The sequence below is a fragment of the Aquila chrysaetos genome, chromosome 23, assembly GCF_900496995.4.
Source record: "Aquila chrysaetos chrysaetos chromosome 23, bAquChr1.4, whole genome shotgun sequence".
Taxonomy (NCBI): Eukaryota; Metazoa; Chordata; class Aves; order Accipitriformes; family Accipitridae; genus Aquila; species Aquila chrysaetos.
The window spans coordinates 5,082,492-5,103,231 of NC_044026.1; the positions used below are offsets into that span (position 1 = coordinate 5,082,492).

Genomic DNA, 20,740 nt, shown 5'->3' on the forward strand with positions numbered 1-20,740 from the left:
GACTTAGTTTGGTGGATTATGAGGGTAGAATTAGTTTTGGACCGAAGAAGTCTTAGCATGATCCAAAAACAGCAGCTACAGCGGACTGAACGAGTATTTCAGCCAAAATGGGAAAGGGCAGAGGTGGGGCCACGAAACAGCTGCTAAGAGCAGTGGCCTTTTGTGAGCTGTAGCATTTGCTGGGCAGATAAATGAAGTGAAGAAGAAATGATTCCTGCTTTTCCAACCTTATTTGCACTCTGATAATATATCCAGAGGTCCCTCTGGCTAAAGAGGCACCATCCAGTCCTCTCATTACCCAGGGCGTTTGTCAGGGCTGTGTCACTAGATTGGCAAGGTGAACCCTCAGATATAGGGGCATTAAGTCGGGGCAGAAAGGCAGCAGTGCAGCCTGGGGATGGGATTCCTCTCCTCCAGTGTGAGTGGGATGGAGAGGGGGAGAAAGGGGAAAGCTCCCTAGGTTTTCCATGCAAAGTTTGGCCTCAGAGGTTTTGGAGAGTTGGGTGTTTGAATTTTTAGACTAAGGCTCATCTGCATCATTTACCCCAACGTGGTATTGTTTGTGCTGGAAAGAATGCTCCTGCCTGTGCTCTGAGCCTCTGCCAGCCCCCAGGCCTGGGGGGTGCAAGCTGCAGAGACTGGGCATGGGATGGACCAAACACCCTGAGCATTTGGGTTCAGAAACAGCTGGAGAAATTCATGGAAAGAAAAGGGAAAAAAAAAAAAAATCCATCAAGGTCATTAAATATAGTTTGTTTCTGTCTCAGAGAGTCCCCAAACCAACACCTATGGGAATTCAGGAAACTGTTCTGGGGAATATATATTCCCAAGCATGAACTACTGGCCATTGCTGGAGGCAAGAAAATGGGTTAGGCTAACCTACATCTGGCCCAACGCAGGCATTTTTGTGGCACACTACACACAGCAAGGGCATCTCACGCTGAGTGAGGCGCATTTCTCATACCTTCAGTCACCAGAAGTTAGCTGTCTGGTGTGAGTCATCTCCTCTCCTCCTCAGCAGTGGGAGATAGGCACCTCCACCCACCAAAGAAATCACGCAGATAACCGGCTTACGCTAGATGCCAGCTTTTGATGGCAAAAAGTAGGTGAGGTGAACTGCTGATGACAGCGCCCATGGAAAACACAGAGGTCACAGGGCTGCGAGCATTTCAGCCTGCCCTCAAGCCCGCACGTATCTTTGCGGCGATGACTTCTTCTTGAAACCTCGGCTCAAAACACAGGGCGGGAGGGGAAGGTGGGCAGAGACGAAGCCCTTGGAAATCAAACGTGCTTTGCTGCTTCGTGTGAAGGCACCTCCACCTTGCCTGTGCTCCAGAGCCTGGGCACGGTGGTGGCAGAGAGGACAACCACCCACTGAGAGGGACCTGGGGTTGGGATCCTCCGGGTGCTCCTCCATCCTCAGGGGCCTGGAGGTCACTGGCATCCCTGAGGCTGCCGGTGTCGGAGCCCAAAAACTGCCTTCCGCGAGGATTTTCACAGGCATGGGAAGGCCTGAAGATGTGCAATGCTCCTGACGCCCCTTGTGCCTCCTGGCAAAAGGCTGCGTACCCGCAGGTTTGCATGGGGGTCAGTGTTTGTACATGTTTTTCCCCCAGGTGCGGGGCGGCTGGGTTTGGGGTTTTATGTGCAAATGTCTTATCTGGAAGATACTGGTGTGACCTGTGGCTGCGAAGGGCTAGAAGAAGGAGGCAGGCTGATGGGTTGCCAGCACAGCCGAATCGCCAGTTCGTAACGGCAAAAGCTAATCCCATCTTCCTCACTGCCGGGGCCTGAGTGTAAAGTGTTTGCAAAATATTGACTACCAGCAAAATCTCCACAGGCTCCCTCTTCCCCTTTGGCTCTGCTGCTAAGTCTCTGGCAGTCAATATCATATGTACAGAACCTACCTCTAAATCCCCCAAATTAGATTAAAGGCTCAACAACATCATAACATGGTTTTAGTCCCTGTGCTACCTACCAGGAACACAAATGTCAGGACAGCAAGGTCAGATTCCCATGACTATCTGTCAGTAGAGCTCTTCCTTTAGAAAAGGTAGTACCGGTGCAAGCTGGTGAGATTTTTGTTTGTTAAAGCTATCCTGAATAGTTACATCCTTCTTGGATGCCCACAGTCTGGCATCTTCCGTGACTTGCAGAGAATGACGGGGTGGATCCTGATCGGTGATAAAACTTCTAACCTTAGTGTAACGAATAGGTAACGGGACCTTGGTCTCATTTCCACAGGGTGCTGTGCTTAAAACTTGCAGCGTTTCCTTTGCTGTTGCGAAAGCACAGAAAGCAGCCCTTCTAGCACATGCACCTCCCGTTGCCTTGGAGCAGAGAATTGGCTGAAATTCTTGCTTTGCTTCCTCCCTGTGCCTTAACCATGGGAGCAGCAGGGCTGGCTCCGGTGCCGCAGACCCATGGCAAAAGGTCCTGCCATGCCCCTGCTGCTTTGGGCCAGAGCACTTCAGCCCCTCTTTTTAAAGGGCTAAATTCCAATGCTGCTATAAAGCTGAGAAGCCCGGAGATGTCTCTGCTCCCAGACAACACCCACAGGAATACTGCTCCTCCATCGTTAGCAGCCTGACTTGTCCCTGATGCTTTAGCCTTCTGATGGCATCCTTTTTCAAGGAGCCCTCCTTTCCCCGGTGAGCCTCATCAAAGAGTAAAGCAATACCCCAAATGAAACTGGGACAGTTTAGAGGGACAGTGCGGGGGCAACCAGCTTTACAGGACATTTGCTTTTTTTCAGCGAGAAAAGCAGTAATGTGTGCATTGACAGATCTGTAATCCACCTTCTCAAGTAGTTAGGTGAAGTGTGCTGGGAGGCCACCTTTACCCCAAGCTGGTCCCCAGTTGCTCGATGTTTACACCAGATCCAAATGTGCTCTGTAATCGGGCTGACACCTGGGGATTAAACATGTCGTTCGTGCCCAGAATATCCTGGGCTGGGGCTGGGGACAACCATCTTTTATCCAGGTTGTTTCTACAACATCACTGGACCTTTGAATCATGCAAACAAAAAAAATGGCTAACATGAAAAGGTTGAGGCTTTCCAGAGCTGTCCAAACATAAGTCCTAACTACCACATTTTTGCTGCTTATACAGCTTTTCATAACTGTTTATTGTTCTGGGAAGTGAGAAAGAGCTGTTTACATGGTAGCTAAAGGAACATGTGGCAAAAGACCACTAGCTCTAGGATGAACAATATTTTCATCAGAAATCTGTGGGATATTTCTCTTATCTCCCTAACTTAAGTCTCTAGGCCACGCTCCTCGTCCACGGTGCTTGGAAGCTGGGCATTTCTGCGTGGACAAAAGGAGATGTGTGAAAGTCATTTGTTCCAAGAGACTTGACTCAGGCTGTCAAATCATGTTGCTTGGCAGGGGCCGAGGACGTGCTGTTATGAGCTTTTTTATGTTAGGATGAACCCTTCAGATGCCAACTTCTCATTGGCTTGGAGTTAAAACCGTAAAACCTGACTGGGCTCCATGTCAAACCATAAATCAGTTTGTCATGTCAGAAAACCTGGCACATGGTTTGTGTTAGTATCCAGTCTCCAGGGCTTGACCCGTGCTTGCTATCCAAACGAGCTGAGACAAGCTGGGAGGTGACGCTATCTCCTAAAGACTATTGCTCGACCGGCACTCTGAAGAGAAGAGAGAGATTGAGGGAATGGGGGGTTCTTCAGGACTGTGGAAGTAATAAATAAACCCAGCAAAGAAATCAAATCCCTCAGCAAATATTCCTGCTTCGGTCAGGAGGAGGAACAACTGGCAATCTCAGTTCAACAGCACAGTACTTCTTCAGAGAAGTATGCTGCTGTGTAAAAGAGAGTCATTTGCCTGCACGTGGAGGCTGCCCAATGCTATTTCTTCACCTCCCTGTCGTAAAGAGAGATTTTCCTTTCCCTCCCCTTAAAAAAACCACCTTAAAATAGTTGAACTTCATATCAAGGGCTGTGTCTCTGCCGCGGCTTTCTCTGCAGAAGTACATTGAAATGCAGAGCAGGACCCAGCACTGGCAAGGAGGTAGGCAGGTTGTAACCCCCCGCTCTGCGCTGAGCCTTGCTCGGGCACGTTCTCCTCCAGAGCCAGCAAGACGCTGCCCACGGGAGCTGCTGGAAAAGCTTTTTTCCACCTCTAATCTCTCGCTCCTTCCATGTACGAGAATCCTCTTCACCCGGCGTCGCACCGGGCGGCGAGCTCGCTCCTGAGCTACGGCCCCGCTGCCCACGCGGATTTATTTCGTGACCTCAGGCTAGTCTCTAAAGTCGCTGATGGTTTTTGCTGTGGGATGGGAGGACGGGCACTACCGTTCCCCACGCGAGGAGGTGCGGGGGTAAAACAAGGCAGGACACGAGGCAGGGGCTCCCCTGCAGCAAGGCTGCACACCTGGGACGGACAGACAGGCAGGCGAAGGGCAGCTGGAGTTCGTTAGATCTGCAAAGCAGTCGGCATTTCCTAGGGTGTTTCTGTCAATCCCAGGGCCCTGACAGCTAATCTGATTGAGAAATTAGAGTTGCTCGTAGCTCAGCCAAAATATCAAGCCCTGAAATATCGCCCGGCTCCTTGGGGTCCCTCGCAGGACCTCCCTACAGCAGGTGAGTGTATTTTAAGAGCAGGCACTCCCAAACGGAGCGGAGCGAAGGGCCGGGGCTGCTCAGGAGCTCGGCAGCCCTTTCTTCATACCTCGCTAGCTACGAAGCCTTAAAAGGCTGGTAGCACAGAGGTGCTGCGGTCCTTATCTCCTGCGGATGGCTGGCACTTCGGAGAGACTATATTTATAGCTCATCCAAAGCACGAACGCCTAACTGCCTAATTACTAAACACATAGTTTGGGCAATTCGATAAAGCAGCAAGTCCCCGTCCTCTCTCGTTCGCAGACTCGCAAGCAGAGGCAGCACCGAGCTGCAGCAAGGTAAGGCAGTGCCTTGGTTTGGTTTTTCACTGTCCTTTGGGCCTTTTTCTCCTTTTCGCTTTCCCTTCGCAATGATTTCTCAGGGCTCTGGGTAGATATCCTGAGGGGAGCGCTGCTTTCTTAGGGGAAGAGTGGATTTTAAGATGTTTGTTCTCTTCTTGCTGCCAGGGCACATACAGAGCGTGTCTCTTTGTATTTCCAGTCTGCTGTTGGGAACCAGGTGCTAACTAACAGCTGCTCTTTAGTTTCTGCACTAATAATACGCTGTCATGTTTTCATGTTCTCAAGGAACACAACCATGTCTAACTATAGACACTTTCCTGTTTGAATAGCAAACTGAATGACTTCAGCCAGAAAGCTTTTGATTAGGTTGGGTTTTTTTTTTTCCCCTCTATCAGCATTTTCTTCTTTATGATGAATATTTGGGAAATGAATAGATAGTGAAAAAAAAAGAGGACAGAAGGAACATTTTACTTTTTTCCCCTCTTTCAGACCATTTCCTAATGGCCATGAAAGAAAGAAAGGCAAATTACAGGCGATGCTTGCTGATTTCGTGTCTAAACAATCACTTGTTATGGATTACAGCAGCTGTGTGAAAAGGGAAGAGAAAGCGAAGCACCGAAACATAACTGGGTGTCAAAGCAGGAATTCGTCAGATCTAGCCTGTAAAATAGCATTAGCAATAACTGCCAAATGCCAATTATCAGGCTATTGTTACATTAAATTACTTTTAACCTCATCTCATGAGAGCATTAATTTTCAAATGAAGCCAATAAAAGAAGACCTCTTTGGAAAAATAAGATTGTTTGTGCATGTGTGTACATTTGTTTGGATGCATTTACACAGGCATTTTTAATATAAACATTCTTGTAACGAGAGGCTTTTTAATCCAAGGATCACAAAGTATGACACAAAGGTAAGAAATATTAATTTACTTTTAGCCCAAGAACTAAAGCTATTACATTTTTCACCAGAGTTTGTTTACTATTCCATTATTTAGGAAATTAAATGAAAGAAGGCTTTTTTTTTTTTTTTCCAAAATGCTGAGCGACCATTGCTCCACGGACTTTAACAGGATCACAAATCCCTGGCACCCCTGGGGAGCAGGACTCCTTAGACCTAACCCAAAGCCAAGGCTTGTAGGAAAGGTCAACTCACTTCAAAGTGGTTGGGATTGGGCTCAGTCCCTAAGTGAGGATTTCAGAGGCAAAAGGGTAGGTCTTTAGTTGGTCCAAAGCTGCTGGAGATCCACCGACTTTAGCTGAGAGGTGGGTGTTTACACCAGGTGCTGATCAGGCTGGTGGCCGTGGAGAAGTTGGGTCGGGTCCCCGCGCCGTCTCTCGGGCTCTATCGTGGCAATGCGTGCGATATGCCCGGCAATGCTCCCATGGGAGATGCGGCCCTGGGGCCGTGCCCGGGCCATTACACACTCCTGGCCTCTGAAACCGAGTGGCGACATGCAAAACATGTCCTAGGGATGGGATTTTCTCCCAAGCCGTGCCCACGTAGGAGAGCCCTAGCCGGAATCTGGACAACCGACCAGCGTGGTTGACTGGGTCTCAGTGCCTGGGAGCATGCTGTGGTCCTGTTTGATTTATGAGTACAGCTATGGCCTCTGAGGGTCACCCCGTGTGTCCAACCTCACCCGTGATGGGGACCCACTGCCATGGTGGACGTCCTCGGTTAACATATCTTGTCTGGCTGAGCGCTCCAGGCTTATGCTGGTGGGGGCCGTGACCATCAGCGTAGATAGCGCTGAGACAGCACGCTTAGGAACAAGGTTGTTCCACCTTACCTGTGAAGAACAGCACATAACTTCGGTGGAAGAAAGAAGGCACGTAAAATGCCAAATTGTCTGCACGCACGCCTATCTTATCTCAAAGGTTACTGTCCCTGCATGGATGCCTTGGAAGGCTTAATGTCTTCAGACACCGCAGCCGGCATCTCAGCATGTCTCTCTGCTCTCCAGCAGTAACAGTCCCGCCACTAGCCCGTGGTCTGCTCTCTTCAGATCTACACAGAGCTCTGATCTTCTGCTCCCCAGCACCGGGGAGATGAGTTTTGTAAGTTGGCTGGAGCCCAAGGGTAGCTCGTCCCACCAGAGAGCACAGCATTGACTCTCAGCAGGCCACCAGCGGGAGCTGGCTGCTGCCTTAGCCGGACCCGCTGCTCCTTTTGGTCTGGTTTTTTCCAAAATCTTGCTATTAAGCTAAACTGATGTGCCTCCGCAGTAAATTGTGCAATAAAGAAATCATGTACAAAACAAATACTTTTTTATAGAGTAGTCTCACTTCTCCCATACTAGAAATTTTCTCATGTCCTCAAATTCTTTGTCTATCATCCAAGCCTCGGGCTAAAACAATAAAAATAACAAAATCGTTCTGGCTGGGCACTTAGTGTTAAAGTATCGCCACTGGTGTATTGACAGTATCCCCTCTTAAAAACAAGAAGCAGAAGCAGCATTCCAATCATACGCAGCAAAACATTAGGGTTTTTTTAAAAAAATATGTTGGCCAAAGATCTTTGGTTTAAGAAAATGCAGGAACATACATACTAATGCAGGGATTTTTCACTGGATTTGAATTTAAAAGTGAAATAAAACAAAAAGACCCAAAGCCTGTTCCCAAAGTGAACCCATTCTAAAGGCAGTCTTTCCAACAATAATACTTTGTTCTTACCTAGCATTTGAAAATATGATTAATGGATGAATAACTTTACTTTTTCCCTTCCAAACAGCAAGCCATCAGAACAAGGCAGACCTTTGATTGCAGCTGGCAAGAGGCTGGGAGGGGGCAGACTCATTCAAACACTTCTTTAATACAGAAAATGAAAAAGGCCATTTTAAAAGGAAGAAAACCAGAGAAGGAAGGCAATGTGAATACTGACTTGGGGGTGAAATCCTGGCCCCGCTGAAATCAATTGGATTTTTCTTAGAAACTTCCACTGATAATTAGCAAAGCTCAGATCTCCTTTTCCTTCTAATTTTAATAGTGCCAAACTTGTGTAGTTTTGCACCACCATAGCGCATTTTCACATTTTCCCTTACCAGTTTTCCCTTTTTTGTAGCTGTGTATTGTCTAACCAGAGCACAGGCACCCTGACACAGTTGTTTTTCAGCGAGATGAATTATTACTGGCTGCAGTATTTTATCTTTGGCTTTATATCACAGTGAGTACAGTTTCATACTGATAAGTCTCAGGCTGTTTCAACAATGTTCATCATCTAACGTTGATTAGCTTTGAGAAGCATAGGTCATATTACACAGAGTCCTAGTTTTTCTGAAAGCAGTTGGAGCAATTCTGCCTGGTTTTGCTCAGCTCACTCTGACACAAACATGGAAGGAGCACTACCATACCCCTTTTAAAGGCATCTATCAACTTCATAAAACTCAAAAAGTTTCTGCTGCAGGTTGATTTACTGGCTACCATTAACACATGCCACCAAGTAGTAAAACTGAAAGAGCTAGAAGAAAAAATATTTTCTCCCAATTTCACTTTATCTTTTCAGTAACATTTTGTGTGAAGCCAGTTGTGCAGGTTCTCTTTTATAATATTTTTTTTCCTGCTGTCCCTGTGAAACTTCCATATCGCAACAAATGAGAGGAAAACTCTCCTTTAAAAAAGGAAAATAAGCACACTATCAAACCGCGTTGTCACGGGAGTAGAATGGGCACAGACATGGGGACAGAAATTGTTTCACACACTTCATAAACAAAGCCAGATCAGCATATTCGCTGTCAAGCTTAACGGATTTTCACCAAAGTCTCACTCGAAATTTGCATGCTTTCTGCTGGAGGGAAGTAGGTAACATTGACTAGTGCTCCTTTTTGGTAGTCTGCAGCTAGGGAAGCAAAGCCTGCCAAGCCTAGAGATTACCATACGAAAACAGGAATACCTACAATCCACAGATACCACCACACAGAAGCCCATTATTCTGTCATTTATCCCATTTTTTAAATGCTGAGTATCCTAATTTCCTATGCATGAAGTCCATTGACTGCAACGGTGCAGAAGGCAGCAGGACACTCAAGGGCTTAGGACACCGATTATAACACAGAGAGAGAGACGTGCCAACACTCTATAGCATGGCACTCCTGGTACAGAGCAATAAAAGAGAGGAAGCTATCAGAATAAACTCTATTTGTTGTAGTTTTCAACTTCTGGGTGTAAGCCCCAGCTCAGGAATTTGCATGAGCACAGGTTAAACACATTGTGTGTTACGTACTCGTATGGCCCACATTTCATATCATCAAGTATTTCTTCTCTTGACATCCTTTTAGGGGAGAAAAGTAGCACTTTTTCCTAATTCAGAAAGAAGTAAGGGCCAGATTTCAGCGTAGACTCAAGTGCTGAAGTGCAGCGAGGATCAGCAGGCTGTAGGGCTCCAAGAAATAAGTCTTGGAGAGAGACTCTCCCCTCTCTTCCTTTCATCTGCCTTAAAAATCCTCTAGCCAACACGTGGGATGTTATGTCCAGCTCTGCTCAATTAAGCAAAGGGGGACCATTCTCTGGAGATTCATGAGTTGAACCAAGGCTATCCTGGTGCTGTAGGAACTCTTGAAAGTCTGCTTCCAGGTGCAAAGTGGGACCCAGAGCACAGAAGGAGCACATCCTGTGAATGGCAAGTGCTGCTGGTGGAAACAAGAACCTGTGTAGAAAGTGGAAATATTTTGTTAGGAATTTTTCCTCGCTTGGTGGGACTGTAACAGAGAGCAATAGTCTGCAGAAATGACTTTGCCTCTCAAAACAAAAGGGTGTGAAAGAGTTTATTCAGGAGTGAAGGGTTATGAAAGAACATAGAAACTTAGGAGGAGGGACGGAACGATGATGGTTTTCTAGACCATCCATTCTCATCTGCAGGGAGAAAATGACACAAACCTATTTGAAAACTTGTAATGGCTATAGTCTTTTCAGCCAACATTACCTGAAAAAGTTTCAATCCAATGCACCTTTTTGTCCAAAGTTGAAGGTCTCTGAAAAATTGGAGACTGCAATGGAAATGTTAACAGTCTTTTATAGAAACCCTGAATGGAAAGAAGAGGTTTTGCATGAGATTGGTACTTTCTTGATCTGATGCTATGAGTTAGACATGTATTCCTAATTATTTTTACTGAACTGGTTCTGAAAAACATCAGTGTGACTGTGGTAACAATGACAATCAACCAGCTAGGACACTGGTTGCCTCTCATTTTAGACTGACCATTTAAAATAAGAAGAAGAACAGAACTTTTCCTAATAGTGGAAGGTGCTTATGTAAGTTTGTTTGTTAGGCAATCAATGGGAAAATATTCAATCATTATAAATAACCTATTATAAAAGACAATTGGAATGTCTTATCAGGATGGAGAAGGTCATTCATTTGTAAACTGTTTCACCCTCCATCTCATCAAATTCAGTAAGAGTTTTACTCTGAGGCTTCCAAGACTGGCTGCAGAAACATGTCTGAGCTTCATGGTAATAATATTCACACTTCTTTGTAGACCACAACCTTCAATAAAGCCATGGTGTTATTTGTAATGTCATCTTACTGAAGTCTTGCAGTTCAGTAACTTGCAGATTCATAACCTAAGGAGGATCTAGATTTATTAGTGCAATTAGTGTCTTAGGGTACAGTTATTTGTTGCTGTGGAATACTGGTGGCTAAGCAGAGGGTATAATTACATGGCCTCGATTACACGAACATAATATACGTTGTGCACCGTAAAAAGACATATTGTTCTGCTTAAGATCTGTAGGCAGACACAAGTGAGAAAGACAGTGGCTGTAGATGTTGGCACCCCAGCACACGCTTGAAAAACAACCAGCAAAACTGTCTGTTTCAAGGATCTTGCATCCACGCTCCACCAGGTCTGAAGACCAAGGGACCTCAGAACTATAAGCAGCAAAGCATTCAAGAAAGGACTAGAGTGGGCCACAAAAGCTTTCTCCTGAGCCTGAAGAACAAATGGTGCATGAGATAGAAGAACAGACTACGTGAACCGAACCATAGAAATCTCAGAAACAAGTTTTCTAAGGACATCCTTGTGGCAAATAGGTAGATCTGATTTACTGTGATGTTTCTCTGTTAGCTAGTTTTGTCTCAGAAACATTTTGATTTATAACAAAATACTGGTCCTGAGGCCAACTAGCATGGCACAGCTGGTGTCCATACAGCTGTACTGTCTTATCAGGCAAAACGAGATGGACACATCCACCCTCCTGTTAGGAGCAGTCCTTCGGGCGGGCCAGCCCTTGGGCCATGCCAGAGACCCCTTGGGAGAGCAACGGGGGCTTTGGGCTCAACCAGACCAGGGGCTGCACTTACGGTTGAACAGTGTGGACCATCCTCTGCTGTGTTTGGGTCAACACAAGCTACTGCTATAGATGCAGGCAGGGAAGGCAGCGGGGCAAGAGGAATGGGCAATACGGTCACCCTGAGAAGATCTCCCTGTCATTGGCACAAGGAGATTGCAGTATGCGAAGACAGTTTGTTCATCCATCCTTTTCTTCTCAGCAGCCCTTGCTTTGCTTCCAGTGGCAAAATGCACACGCAGGGGTGGTGTGGCCAGGCCACCCTCTCCCACCACCATGAGCAGGAGCACCCACCTTGCGTGCTGGGGATCATTTGGGTCCATGCATGGTCTTCCCTTTGTCCTAGCCATTCCCCGCTCCGTTATCATTGCTTCCTATTGGAGTCTGCCACGCCACCCAGTTGCCTGTTTTTGGTAATGGTTTCCTCATTTGCTGAATGAGAGAGGCTGAGTTAGCAGGGACCTAGCACGTGAAAGGCACAGGCACATCCAGCTCATCGTGCCTGGAACGGGTTAGGGTTCGGTTACACAGGAGGTTGTGCCGGCTGCTGGGACAGGATTTGTGACCAGACTCTCAGCCTGGATTCCTGCCCAAGTACCTAGAGCCATGCCTCCTTTCTGCATTTTCCCCCTGCCCTTACAAATGAAAATGTCAGATAGATATGCAGCTTACTAAAGGAAATAGCAAACAGCTCCGCGTCCGAGGCATGCTCATGGAGAAAGCCGGCAGGCTCACGTAGAAGCAGCGTGAGCACGGCTGTAGAAGAACTGTGGGCACCCAAGCAGAGCAGCCTGCCTTCCTCCCAAGTCTTCCTCTGCTCTGTCCTGCAAGTGAAGTTTCTGCTGCCTGCCAGTGCTGTGTCTGCTGCCAGACAATCACAGAATGGTTTGAGCTGGAAAGGACCTTAAAGATCATCAAGTTCCAACTGTTCTGCCATGGGCAGGGACACCTTCCAATAGACCAGGTTGCTCCAAGCCCCATCCAACCTGGCCTCGAACACTGCCAGGGATGGGGCAGCCACAGCTTCTCTGGGCAACCTGTTCCAGTGCCTCACCACCCTCACAGTAAAGAACTTCTTCCTTACATCTAATCTAAATCTACCCTCTTTCAGTTTAAAGCCATTACCCCTTCTCCTATCACTACATGCCCTTGTAAAAAGTCCCTCTCCAGCTTTCTTTAAGTACTGGCAGGCTGCTATAAGGTCTCCCTTGAGCCTTCCCTTCTCCAGGCTGAACAACCCCAACTCTCTCAGCTTCAGGAGAGGTGCTCCAGCCCTCTGATCATCTTCATGGCCCTCCTCTGGACTCACTCCAACAGCAAGCCAGCCTCTTCTCTGCATTTTTTTCTGGACATCCAAGTGTTAGGAACTCTTCCTTGCAAATGAGGGGTCTGGATTCCTGGAAATCCTACTGGATATAAGGAAGAGCCAGCATCACTGTGGACCGGGTGCTCTTTGGGGAGCAGCCAGCCAGGAGGGCAGTGCTCAGTTGTGTAAGGCATTTGTATTGTAGCAACCCAGCAAGGACTCGCTAGACTTTATGGTTAGCCATTAGGGATAAATGAAAGGACTAGCTCTGCTTCATAATGTGATTTCTGACTCCTCTCTAATGATTCAAAAAAATTACTTATCTTCCAGCAGAAGACACATTATCTTCAAGACAAGCCATTGTTACAAGCCTCTATTTCGTTTTACTCACAACATTTGAATTTCATTCGCATTAAGACAGCAACTCCACTAGGCAGCCATGTGACTATAAACTTGGCAGGGACAAACACAATCCATATGTCTATCAGGCTGACAATGGATGGTATATTTTTTCAGCTCTATGTGAAGTGTTAGACATGAAATTCACATCAGCAGCTAGAAGATTGCTTTAATCCTATTATTTAAAGGGCCTGAGCACTTACAGAGTTCAAAGTAAGCACAGACCTAAAAGGATCAATAGCAAGGACTCGACTTCAAAGTGCACAATGTAAGCTCATATTTTCAATCATAATATATGTCTGAGCCTACGTCTCGAACCCTCTCAGTTTATATGTAGTATATACAAACAGTGGTTGAGCAGAAAAATAACTGTTGCCATACAGAAGGATCTTTCTGCAAAACAGGATGTCCCCAGTCATATTCAGATCGGAGAGGGTGACTATTTCTACTTACATCAAAGTATTAGGAGCCTGAAATAATCTGGGAAGTGATCTGCAGCTGTATGCTTCTTTTGAATTCAAGGCAAGTTGGATGGTTTGGGGAACGATAGGGCCAATACCTAAACAGGGTACAAAAGGAGTCCTCAGGGAAGAGATGGCTGTAACAGAAAAAACTAAATCAGATTTTTTTACTCCTGCGTTCACTGTGAGGAACTTGGAGAGCTTCCCACAGCAGAACACTTCCTTATGGGGATCGTCAGAGGATCTATTTCAAGCTGAAGTGTCAGTAGAAGAGGTATGGAACAAATAAACAAAATGAATAGGAAGAAAATGTTAGAACCAGATGGTGTTCACCCAAGAAATCTAAAGGATGAATTAACTGAAATAATAATAGTGCATGGCCTCTTATTTAAAACAGACTTAGAACTGAGCACCTGAAAGTAGCTAATACAGTGCCAGCCTTTTTAAATGGTTCCAAGAGAAACTGGGGAAATTAGAGCCTGGTAAGTTTGATAAATTTAGTAGAAATTACTATGCAGGGTAGAGAAGATGGATAAATACGATACATTGGGAGAAATTCAATACTGCTCTGTAAAGGGAAATCATGCTCTACAAATCCATCAGGTTCCTGTAAGATGATAAGAAGCATGCAGATACAGGAGATCTTTGGTTGGCAGCATCTGCTTATTTGTACTTTGCCATGTATTCACCAAGGGTCCTCACCAAACACCCTTAAAAACATGCAAGCAGCCAGAGGATAAGAGGGAAGATCTTTGCATGGATTGCATAAAATCGGTTGAAAGACAACAGGCAGTTCTTGCAGTAAAAGGAGATTAATAAGAGATTAATAGCGGAAATTCTACTAAGACCGAGAAACAGAAGGATCTTAGGCAACAGGATGAGTCGACACTGGAACAGCATCTTAAACTGAGTGTAGATAAGCATAAAGCAGTGCATGTGGGGAAAAATGTAACTTTAGCTGTAAAGTAATGGTTCTGAGCTGACCACCTGGGTGTGAAATTTGGGGGTCATACAGGTTTACAAAAAAACCCTCCTCAGTGCTCAAAAGCAGCCAAGAAGCATGTTGAATGTTAAAGTTCTGGCCACTTCATCTGACAAAGTAAGGTGTCATATTGGAAAAAATTTGGAGAGGGATGATAAAAGACAGGTCGGGGAGTAACTGTCATACAGAGTGACTAGGTAGGCTGGGTCAGTCCAGCCTAGGAGAAAGATGGCTGAGGGGAGATATGATAAAGATTGACAAAGATATGAGCAGCCTGTAAAGTGTGAGTAAAGATCAGTTGCTCATTATCTCTGCAAGTGTAAAATCTAGGAGGCATCAGATGAAGCTAGTGGGTAACATGTTCAAAATGAACACAAGGAGAAGGTTCTTCAACAACATAGAGTAGAGCTACCTGTTGCGGGAAACTGTGAATTTCCTTTCATGGGATCAGGAGGGAACTGTGCAAGTTCATGGAAGTGATATTCAGTATGGATACTGCCTCCAGGCTGAGAAATCCCAGGTTGAGCCAAAAGTTGTTGGAGACTGGGAGAGCATTATGAGGAGGTATCATTACAGGCTATTTTCATTTTCTTCCCAAGACACTTCTTAGACCCCAAGAACAGGATAACGAGTTGAAGGAACCCTTCTGCTCAATGATTTTCACATTGCTGTGGCATGATCTGAATACCTACAAATTACAGGTTCTGCCTGACACTAGTCATCATTTACAAGCACTCATGTTAGACTGAAAACTCTAGTCTGAGTGTCTTTTTCTTTCTTTCTGCTATCTGTGTTGGACTGACAAAACTTACGCTCTTTTGACTTTGGAGGTTGTGGAGTCCTAATGTTAATCCTTAAGGGTAGTTTGGACAGGAACAAGGTAGATGTTGTCACTGCTGCCTTGGAAATGAGTTAGGTAAGTTCTTGAGGTGTCCGCCAACTGCTCGATTTTAAAAACCTCTCTTTCCTCAGAAGCTCCCTGGGCCCCTGGCTGGCTGATAAGGGGAAACAGCAGTTACAAAAGTTGCTGTTGACTATTTCTAGAGGGTCGTAAAACATGTCAGGGATGCAGGCAGAAAAAGCATTAAGGGGAGCAGAAGGAAATTATTCACACACAAGTAAGGTTTTGGAGAAGAAGCCATGAGCAGTGGAGGAGGGGAGGGGGAGGATTCTGGAAAGGGGACTTTGCCTAAAAACACTGGACCGTGCTGGGAACACTGCAGGGAATACTAGGTATGTGAGCTATTTTGTACAGAATTGCATGTCTCTTGTGCTATCAAAACCACAGAGCGGTTAGTTTTTTTGGAACAATCACAGTGTGCTTGTTTCATGTGTCTAAAACAGGGAACCATAAATCATGATTATACTAAAATGAATAAATCCTAAATTAAGGGGTAGTATTTGCCAATTCAGAAGACCAGCAATTACTACAAACTCTGTAGTAATTTGACATCCCAGGTTCCACCCGCAGGGGTAGGAAACCCAAAAGCCTCTTCCCATCTGTCATGCTCAGGGCCCCACACGGCAATCAAGCTGAATCCAGAGGAAAGGAAAGAAGCAAGAGCTCCTCCGCGTAGGTCTCTGCACTATCCTCATTTAGAGTCACTGTTTCTAAAAACCACTCACCTCTTGTCAGAGGTTGTCTCTGGATCCCAAAGCACTTCCAAAGACATGACACCAGGCTCCCTATCCCTGTTTACAGATGAACAAACTATGGAGCCGAGGGGGTTTGGGAATGCTTAGAGTCCAAAGAGGGGTGAGGATGGCACAGACGAAAAGGTTTCACTTCGGTTTCCTTAGAAGTAGAGGCACCATCTGTTCTCTAGTGAGAGGAAAGAAAGAGAAAGAATGGTTGGGAAAGTAGGGAAGGAGAAGACTGTATTCAACAAGAAGAATGGTTGCTTTCCTCTCACTTCATTACAACTCTTCATGATTTCTTCTCCACTTGGTCAGCAGCCTGGTGAGGGCTCTCCAGGGTGGCTGGCCCACATGGCACAGACACCTGCTGCTTGGAGAAATGTTTGACCGGCTTCCTTTATCCCATGATGGCTTTTATGGCTTCTTTTAATCCACGAGGACCTGGGATGTCTCTTCTGACAATGCTGCTTGCCCAATGAAGGACCTGCCAGTCCTGTAATGTGGTCCCACAGATTTCCAAGCTGTTGAAAATTCAACCATCACCAAGAAGGATTTTCCTTAGCAGAGACCAGTTCCTGGCTTGCTCCTTGAAGCTTTTTCTGGTGTGTTCTGTCCCTTCCTTCCTCAAGCACCACTACTCCTCCTCTTTGATCCCCTCGATTCATGCCCCACCTTTCATTAGCGTCAAGAGCTGTTTGTCTCCATAGCTGAGAGAGAGGAAAGCAGCAGCAGCGGGGACGTAGCTGTCTTTCTGCCTGGGTCATCCACTGCAAACCATCTCTGCATCTCTACTGTCCATGGAGAAAGGGGCATAGGTGCAATTACATAGACTGGCAGACCAAATGTTGACCCCTATCTCACTGCCACATTCCCTTTGAGACATCTTTTTCAGGAGATAGATTTCTCTGAATGAAACTGGGGCTAACTGGATAGAAAAGGAGGTCCTGACTAACTTGAATCACTGAACAAAATCTTTTGTTCAAACTGACCATAAAAGTCTAAACTGCTTTCAGCTCCATCCCAGATCATCTAATCACAGAAACAGCCTTGAATTTGAGTCGGTATCATCTATCTTATCACATAGCAATATATTTATTATCCCTCTGAAGATAACTTTTCCTATACAAAACCAGAAGTTCTTCAGTGCTACTAAGCCATGGCACCTTTCTCTAAATGCACGAGAGGAAATTGTTTAAGACTGTATGTGAAAACTATTCAAACACATTAAGAAAGCAAACACGGAAAAATTTTTTTTCCAGGTGAGATTGGAGTTTCTAAAACACTAAGCTTTTCACATTGATTTAGGCTAAACACCCTCCCAAAAAGAAAAGAAGTCTTGCATCAACCCAAAGCAGACAGACTTTCATTTCATGTAAAGTTCCTTATCTGCCTTGGCTGCAGGGGTTTTAATGGATTGTCCAAAAGTATCCATCATTTCTTCATCAGAGTCTATGAAACTCTGATACTTCTTACTTGCTGAGTGTTTCTACTCAAGGATCTAGTCACCTAAGGGAAGAAGGGAAAACCAGAATAAAGCCTTGTGACTGGGAGATGGAATGGGGAGAGAAAATACACACCAAAAATATCTGTTTACCCTTCGCATATTCCTCATAGGCTTGGGGAAAAACTACATATCTGAGAACATCTTATGAGAATGAAATTTCAGAAAAAATTAATATTACCTGGCTGTTATTTTAGGTTTAATGAACTAAAATGCAATGTCTGCATGAGTCTATACTACTTCCTAAGCAGTAGTGCCAAAAATAGCAGTTCTTCTAAATGCACCCTCTCGTATTTAATGGAAGCTTGTATTATACAGGTTCCAGCATCAGAAAGGGATTTGCTGAATTCTGATAAAGTAACTTAACCGTTTCCAGGATAAAATAGTGGTGGAAGGAATCAGTCAGTAGCTCAGCCATTTTCAAACCTTAAAGTGTAGCTTTCCACCTCCCCTGCTCTCTTAGAAACATTAAATTTCTCTGTGACTCAAACTGGGGGAAAAGGAAATATTCTGCTTCCAGCTGTCTCCTTCCAATATTTTTCTTTGTTCATTCTTTTCAGCCAGAAAAGGAGATAAGTGCTGAAATGGTAGTTATTCCGGCATCAACCCCGTAGCTGAAGTGTGATTTCTGAAGGATTAGTAAAATCATTGAGAAGTCCTGCTATGAAAATGATACTTTTTCCATCTTGTTTCCCACATGTGAGGTATGGCCTTCCCCACATTAGAATTAAACCTGTTAAAGCACGCAGGCCACTGAAGAACAAGCAATATGTGCTACATAAATGCTACATAGATGAGAAATATATAAGCCATAGGGTATGTTTCTAAATTACAGGATGGCACTGAATGGTATTTGTACTTTTAATCTTAAATGTAGGCACCCTATTAGAAACATTGCCCCCTGTTTTCATCGCATTGTCTCCTCTGAAGCCTTGAAGATGGCTGATCTGTGCTGGGCTAATCAGAGAACAAATGAAGTTTAAAAAAAATAAAAAACCAACAACAACAAAAAAAAAAGGCAAAAAAAAACCAAACGTGGGTCACTGAAACATTAAATCTGCCAGTGAAAAAAGCCCCTGCTCTTTCCTCCCCATCTCCCTTTCCTTAATTATCATTAAGAAAAATTGGTTTTCTTCTCTTTGGTGGATTTGATGCTGGTGGGAAAGAGAGCGTGGGGGGTTTTGCCAATTACTGTTGAATATGTACTTGTCAGATAAGAAGTTGAAGTGAGCAGGGGTAGACCCACTGAAGGAGGGTAAGAGGTCAGATGTTGCCCCTGCCATGCCTAGCAGTGTTTGATGGAGTGCATACACCACACCATGGGATGAGGGAAGGAGCTCCTCCATCCTTTTCACAGCTCCGTGCAGTCTTGACGTGGCTACTGAGCATCAAGTCCCGGAGTGAGCACACAAAGCATTGGGTTTAAAATTGGCAGAGGCTCTTCTGCCTTCAAAGAGTCAGAGATGTTAGATTAAATCAGACAAAAATGATCTTATCTTCCTAAACTCAACCCATGACCCGCAACAGTTAAACTAAACCATTTCAGCTGGAGCCGGTATATATTTTAACTTGTAATTGTGGAAAACAGTTGTATTGTATTCCAGCAGGTCACATCAAAAAATGTCTGGCAGAGTTGCTGCAGTGGCTGTCAATGGACAGATAGGGAAATGAAAATATAATGGAAATTGAAAAAAATGAATAACACATTTGGAATATTTAATTTGTTTTAGAAAGGTTTGGAAATAAACTGACTCAAATAGCCCAAACCTAATCACCTTCAGGGCCCATTTTTCTTCTTCACATGCACTTCTAAATCAGAACGGAGGTAAGAACAGTAACTAAGATGGAAATTAATTATTATTGTTGTCACTGTGCAATAATTTAATCTAAAAGAAAGAAACATCATTTGATGATGATGATGATGATGATGATGCACTAACTAGCCCTTTGTAAATTTACTAACAACCCACACAAGAATTTGGCTGTCCTCAGCTCTATATCTACAGAAAGTAAAACCAAAGAACAGAAAGATGCAATGTCTTGTCCAAGGGCATCCAGCAAGCCGGTGATGGGGCTGGAAGCCCAACCAGCAGCTCTCCCAAGACACAGGTGCAGCTCCATGGTAGCTCAAGGGCTCGCCGAAAATTGCTTTAGGTTTAACTCATCTTCCAGTGCCAGTGCAAATGCAAGGGAGGAGGCAGGGACACGGGGCTGGGGAGTGCAGCAGCTTTGATTTAAATAAGCTTTAATTGCCATGGAATCAAACTCCTTAATCCCATACATCCACGGTCAGTCCTCCAGGGCACAATGCCTGTGTTTTGAAAACGCAACTGCACAGGCTGCAGCGACAGACAGATAGTCCCGTGAGCATTGCTGGTCACCAAAATAACTCACTTCTGTAAAGGAGGTTTTGCTCCTTACAGAAGAACTAGGAATGGCCCTTTCCCACCATTTTATTCTGTCTGTGCTTTTGTAGGTTTTGAATAGAGCTGAGACTGACATTTCATCCCCGTTCCAAATCTGACTACCATTTAGGTGCACAAGAGGACAGTAAGTACGGGTGAGGGTTCTGGCATAAGTTTGTTTTGCAGGAAAAACCCTTAGCCAACCCATACGCACGCCTGCATCACCGCCTGGTGTCCAATGCAAAAGGACACTGGGCTACCTTGTGTCACCTGGATGCAAAACAACAGCAACGCTATCTCGGGCTAATGGGGTTTACATTTGTATCCTACTGCTTTCTCCTAAGGTTGAAAGCGTTTAAATTAAAGCACCTCCCTTTGCCAAGCACCAGACGTTACTGAAGTATTGCCCTGAATTGCCTCCCCACCCTACTCCTCAAATGGCAGAGAGCAGACGTCTCCCGCGCGCTTCTGATCCAAATTCTTCCCTCTGGGAGGTTTCCCAGGACCCTGACGGTTTTGGTTAAAAGAATGTGTTTCTGCTAGGATCGTTGATAGATGAAATTGGATTTTTTAGCAGAAAAATTAGTTCCTGGTTATAGGAGGATTTATGGTTCCCCCTCTTCTTAACACGTGCCCACTGGCAGGGCTCTCCGCTGGCTCTGAGCATGTGCTGAGACAATCTGTTCCTTTGGCTTTCTCTTACACGAGGGTTTTTTTGTTTGTTTCATTAATTATTTATTTCCCCTGTTTTTCTTCTTTTTCCTCCTCACTACGGGGGAACTTGGAAAGAAAGAAGGGTGGAGAGCAACAAGAATGGGCTCTGAACACTTGTAAA

At 45.1% G+C, this 20,740-nt stretch overlaps 1 protein-coding gene across 2 annotated transcripts in view; it reads left to right on the forward strand.

The window, feature by feature from the left end:
• The first annotated feature begins 4,638 nt into the window (after positions 1 to 4,638).
• Positions 4,639 to 20,740, forward strand: part of FHL2 (four and a half LIM domains 2) — a 44,675-nt gene continuing 28,573 nt past the window's right edge. Inside the window, exon 1 of one of the 2 annotated variants that reach the window (XM_029999300.2) lies at positions 4,639 to 4,923. The gene's annotated coding sequence lies outside the window, so the exon portion shown is untranslated. The remainder of the gene's footprint in view (positions 4,924 to 20,740) is intronic. The other variant, XM_029999297.2, reaches the window with a different exon arrangement.